At 36.1% G+C, this 6,315-nt stretch overlaps 1 pseudogene; it reads right to left on the bottom strand.

Moving 5' to 3' along the window:
- Positions 1–2,585: 2,585 nt before the first annotated feature.
- On the bottom strand, positions 2,586–5,866 carry LOC128045546 (BRISC complex subunit Abraxas 2-like; annotated as a pseudogene).
- Positions 5,867–6,315: the final 449 nt, after the last annotated feature.

Raw genomic sequence — 6,315 nt, 5'->3', positions numbered from 1 at the left:
AATTAACTTGATATTTTGACTGTAAAGAACATAATCAAACATAAATGGAATAAAGTACCTATGCTTTCAAACTTTCTATGACAAATGGCCTGTCAAACCAACCTCCTAGGTAACAGCTAAAAGTATATCATCACTTTAAAATATTGTATTAAATTTTATAGCTCATATTTTGGAATTCTATAGTTCAGTATGGTTTAGGTAGAGTGATATGACTTGTATATAATCTGAACATATTAAAACAAAGCACTGGAGGAATGGCAGGTCAATATGCAATTAGGCAAAAAAAATGTATATATGACAGTGTCAAATATAGTTGTTACCTGGGAAATACTCAGAGTAGATGTTAACACCAAATGATGATATGAAGTGATGCTTCCAATACCTAAATTATGCTCTGAACTTGATGAAACTGAACATGACGATCATTCAAAAAATAACTTACGAACTTGATGCATAAAATTAATTTCTTACTAGTGTGTTTCCTATATTATTATATTCATTTTCATGAATATTCCTAGAATTTCTGCAATTGCCACAAACTAAGAAAAACACAGCTTTTGGAAGACTCTACTTCATGTTGGATTTCTTATGTTCAAAATATATTTGTAAAATTAATATAATAATATAAAATGTATAGAATCTTGCTAGTATAAACCTTATGCTGGTAATCTTCATTCATAGCAACTATGAGCATCACCAGTCTTCTCTGAAAACATTATCTACTATATTAGTAAGTTTAAACACTCAACGTTATAAGAAAATCAGTACCTTTAACTCATGCCATACATTTGACCTCAGTTCAGTTCAGTTCATTTCAGTCACTCAGTCGTGTCCAGCTCTTTGTGACCCCATGAATTGCAGCACGCCAGGCCTCCCTGTCTGTCACCAACTCCTGGAGTTCACTCAGACTCACACCCATCGAGTCAGTGATGCCATCCAGCCATCTCATCCTCTGTCGTCCCCTTCTCCTACTGTGCCACTAAAATCTCCTGAGTTACAAGCTCCATAAGTATTCTGGAAGTCTACATAAGAATGAACACCAACATTGTCCAATGTTATCACAGCTGTACTTTACGAAGTGATGTAAAGGCAATTTTTCAGGTAATATGATCAATATTTACATGCAAATTTGTCCACTTTGACTAATATCCTGACAATATCTGTTAACAATTTGCTTTCTTTTATGTTTATCCTTACTTTTCTATGATTTTCAGTGAAGCATGCAGTTTTTTTCTTATTTTTTTCACTCTTAATTTTATGAACTCAACGTGGAAAGTTGTGTTTAGTTTAGTATTCCCTAAATTTAAGTTGAGGTATAACCCAGATCAAAAGTTATTTTATTTTCCTCCAATCTGAAAAATGTTGATTCAATCTCTGTATTTGGGGGAGAAAAAAAGATTAAGAAGTTAAAAATATATATCCTGAGTACTTTTTTTTACCTATACGCCATGGGTTTATTTTTTTCCCGGATTTAAAATGAATCTTTATTCATTAAGATTTTCAAACAGTTTATTAAATATCTTTCCTCCACAACTAAAATTAACACTAAGATTTCTCAGAAAAGCTAAATGAGTTAAATGTGTAGTAAATCCACTGTGTTTGAAATCTGTTCATTGTAAAATCTGAGTCTGCTACATAACTCCTTTCTGTCATCAGTTACTGCTGTCTGTCCTCCCTTTAGGACTCTAGAACACAGAACATGAAGTGGCTAATGCAACACAGCAATCACTGTAATCCTCCAAAAGTAGAGTAATTTTTTTGATGACATCCTTATTTGGATGATTACTTACTTACTTATTTGGATGATTAATTAACATGTCAACCTTATTTACAAGGCATTCATTTTAAGTGCCAATAAATACTAGGCTAGTGGAAAAAAAGTTGAAACAAAGCCCTTTCTTTTGATCCCACAAAGTCACATCCAATAAAGACAAGAGAAGGCACATCTGATTTGTCCCAATCAGTCTTAGAATTATCGAAACTTTTCTTCTGGTAAAGATAAATTTGACTTATTATGGAAAGAAAGTTCTTTGAAATCTGCTGTTTAACTCATTTTCTTTTGATAAAAAGTAAATTTCAAGGCACCATAGTGCAAGGTAAGTTTTTCATTTATAATTATAGAACATTTATAGACTTCTTGTGCTTCCTGTCTAATTCCAAACTTATTTTAAAGAACAAAAACTTTGTTTATAATTTACTTTGCTTAAAGGTAGCCACATACCCTTGAACCACATCAGAATTAGACAATTTGATTCATGGTTGCGCCTTGACATCTGCACACTGGGATGAAAGCTGAGGACCCACATACATGAAGTTCCAACAAGTTCTAAGCATAAGGACTCTCCCCTTGGGAGCGTTCAGGGCTCCGAGAAAGCAATTCTCCTCCAGGATATGTTTTAAAATATTGTCTGAATAAGTAATTAAAAACAAACAGTGCTGAGTGAAGAGTTCATCTTCTTTAGTTGAATCTGGGAGGTCTGAGTGTTCCTGGAGCCCCCATGGGTACATGTCAGTATTGGCAAGTTCCTCGAATGTTGAGTATTCCCTTATGTGTGTGTGGGAGCCAGTGGAAGTTAATCAAAGTTTCATCCTGCTCCACTTCCAGGATACTTCAGTCTGGCATTAGTGAAAACATCATTGGCAGGGCCCACAGCTTGAGATCAAGGCATAAATACACTTTCCCTGTGAGAAGGGTTGGATGTGGTTTGACTGAATGGGTGAAAATCAAAGTAAGAGGGAGGAGGATCACAAGCCTCTGTATCTGCTAGTGTACACCTGCCTTCAGCTACAAATTCTGGGCATCTGAGGACCAAACACGGTGTCCAAACTTTCAGATGCCATCTGTCTCCTTAGCATCACCTGCTGCAATCTTCTTTCTTGTTCTTTTGTTTGTATTTCATCTGAGTGATTTGTTTTCTTAATTTGTTCACTTCTGCCTGATAAGATTCAACAACTCACTCACTCTTTTCCACATCTGCACACACTGCCTGTGTGAAGGGTGATATAAACCTAACCCTGATGTCTTTCATTACTCCATCATTGTTGAAAAAGTCAAAGTCAGTGCCATGTTCTTTAGCAACTGGCATGACTTAATATTTGTCACTCAAGGCACTTTGTACTCATGCTGGCTAACACTGCCTAGATTGGGAATAGCAAAGGATTTCCTTTGATTATATTTTTCGTTTAGTCTGTAAAGAAACTGTTTTAAAGCATAAGAGGCATTGATGGCTGTGGGGATGAAACTGAAGAGGCTGAAAAGAAGATTGGTCTTGGAGAGAAAGCTGGGGAGCTGCTTGTGGAAAAACTCCTCTCTGAGTGTTTCTGCTGCATGTTCTGCCAGAATCTGTACCCATCAGTAAATTTCTTCATCTGATATTTAAGGATATCATGCAAACTGTCTTCATTAACTTTGCTCTTGCCTAGTGACAAAAACCAAAAAGTTCTGAAGCAGGTTAATGGTCTCAATTACTTGTGGAAATTCTGTATTGTTGATCTGTAAGTTACCAATGCTAAAGCTTTCATCTTGTCTTACTTGGTCCAGCAAAAATCCTTTCTTGAATCAGTTCAGTTCAGTCCCTCAGTCATCTCTGACTCTTTGTGACCCCATGGACTACAGCATGCCAGACTTCCCTGCCCACCACCAACTCCCAGAGCTTGCTCAAACTCATGCCCATTGAGTCAGTGATGCCATCCAACCATCTCATCCTCTGTCATCCCATTCTCCCTCCACCTTCAATCTTTCCCAGCATGAGGGTGTTTTCCAATAAGTCAGTTCTTTGCATCAGGTGGCCAAAGCATTGGAATTTCAGCTTCAGCTTCAGTCCTTCCAATGAATAATCAGGGCTGATTTCCTTTAGGATTGACAGGTTGAAACTCCTTGCAGTCCAAGGGACTTTTGAGAGTCTTCTCCAACACCACAGTTCTAAAGCATCAATTCTTCAGCACTCAGCGTTCTTTATAGTCCAACTCTTACATCTATATATGGCTACACAGACCTCTATCGGCAAAGTAATATCTCAGCTTTTTAATATGCTGTCTAGGTTGGTCATAGCTTTTCTTCCAAGGAGCAAGCATCTTTTAATTTCATGGCTGCAGTCACCATCTACAGTGATTTTGGAGCCCCCAAAAATGAAGTCAGTCACTGTTTCCATTGTTTCCCCATCTATTTGTCATGAAGTGATGAGACTGGGTGCCATGATCTTAGTTTTTGAATGTTGAGTTTTAAGCCAAATTTTTCACTCTCCTCCTTCACTTTCATCAAGTGGTTCTTTAGTTCTTCTTCACTTTCTGCCATAAGGGTGGTATTATTTGCATACCTGAGGTTATTGATATTTCTCCCAGCAATCTTGATTCCAGCTTGTGCTTCATGCAACCCAGCATTTTGCATGATGTACTCTGCATATAAGTTAAATAAGCAGTGTGACAATATACAGCCTTGACGTACTTCTTTTCCTATTTGGAATCAGTCTGTTGTTTCATGTCCTCAGTTCTGTTGCTTCTTGACCTGCATACTGATTTCTCAGGAGGCAGGTCAGGTGGTCTGGTATTCCCATCTCTTGAATAATTTTCCACAGTTTGTTGTGATTCACACAATCAAAGGCTTTGGCGTAGTCAATAAAGCAGAAGTAGATGCTTTTCTGGAACTCTCCTGCTTTTTCGATTATCCAACGCATGTTGGCAATTGGATCTCTGGTTCCTCTGCCTTTTCTAAATCCAGCTTGAACATTTAGAATTTCACAGTTCACATACTGTTGAAGCCTGAGCATTAGTTTGCTGGCATGTGAGATGAGTGCAATTGTGCAGTAGTTTGAATTGTGAACTAGTTTGGCATTTCTTTTCTTTGGGATTGGAATGAAAACTGACCTTTTCCAGTCCTGTGGCCACTGCTGAGTTTTCCAAATTTGCCAACATATTGAGTGCAGCACTTTCACAGCATCACCTTTTAGGATTTGAAATAGCTCAATTGGAATTCCATCACCTCTACTAGCTTTGTTCATAGTGATACTTCTTAAGGCCCACTTAACTTCACATATCAGGATGTCTGGCTATAGGTGAGTGATCTATACCTTCCTTGAATGGTCCATTTCCAGAAATAGTGACCTTCCTTTAATGGTTCCTAACAAATCCTACTTATGCTGTCATGTCCATGATGGAGATCAATTTGATTATGGAAAGAAAGGACAACAGGAAGCAAATGAGAGTCTGCCTAGCCTAGACTGGTGCTTGGGGCCCCAGGTTATGATGAAGGCAGACCTGAGAGAAGGCACAGACCTAGGGACCTCAATGTGAGGCTTGGAGCAGTCCCCAAGGGTGTTTATATGTAGAGTTCAGAAAAATCCATTTTATATTTTCAGTATATGTTATCAACTCAATTTAAGATCCTTCAGATTTTTATAGAGGTTTTAAACCAATCAAATTTATTATTCTAATTGTTATTTAGATGTTATCTTCTATAATCCTATTTTATGCTCTTACTTTACTTTTCTTCTTAATTACCTAATTACTTATTTTGCAATGTATTATAAGTTTTGAAATGCTAGGATATTCTTTTTCCATTCTGCCTTCAAAAAAAGAAGAGTTGAACATTTTTATAGCTTCTTGCTTCTCCCTTACCTTCTAACTCTTCCAACATATCTGTATTTTATCTTGAAGTTAATGTCCATTAATTGTCACTTGTTTTTCTTTTGTATCCTACTCTGATCCAGCAGTTATACCAGTTAAGATTTCAGTACTAGTTCTCTTTTAATTTTGATGATCTGTATTCTAATTTATTCTTATTAGTCTTTCTCCTATCTTAATGATGTGGTATAATTAAGCCTAATTGTTTCTTCTCAAAAACAATAGCAACACTTACTGGATATTCCATTATTGGTACAAAACAGTACCTATAACTTTGAAAAATCAATCATTTAACTCTTTATGTTCATCAGTGATTCCATGAGTCTTTGAATTTCTGGAGACATATTTAGGAATACCCTATACAGTATGTTTTTATATGTAAGACTGAAGGATGATCAATTTAGATAAAACAAGAATTTGTTTTAAGTGAACAAAATGCTAAAAAATATATAAGAAGAAAAAAGACATTATTGTTGAGCTCAAAGTGTGGAATTCCACATTTAAAAGTGTAGGTTACATCTCCCAGTGTTTTATTCAGGAGACGATATTTAAATAAATTGTGAAATCCATATTTGTTTGTTATGTTATTTCATTGTGTTTAGCATTGAAAATTAAAGTTAAAATTGTTAATGTCTTTCAGTAGTAGCTTATATTTGTACATTTTACTTTGAACATACAAGGTCTTTTTAAAATTTC

Source organism: Budorcas taxicolor, chromosome 3, assembly GCF_023091745.1.
Source record: "Budorcas taxicolor isolate Tak-1 chromosome 3, Takin1.1, whole genome shotgun sequence".
NCBI classification, from domain to species: domain Eukaryota; kingdom Metazoa; phylum Chordata; class Mammalia; order Artiodactyla; family Bovidae; genus Budorcas; species Budorcas taxicolor.
Note: the sequence above shows the minus strand (reverse complement) of the source record. Positions and strands in the feature narration are given on the sequence as shown.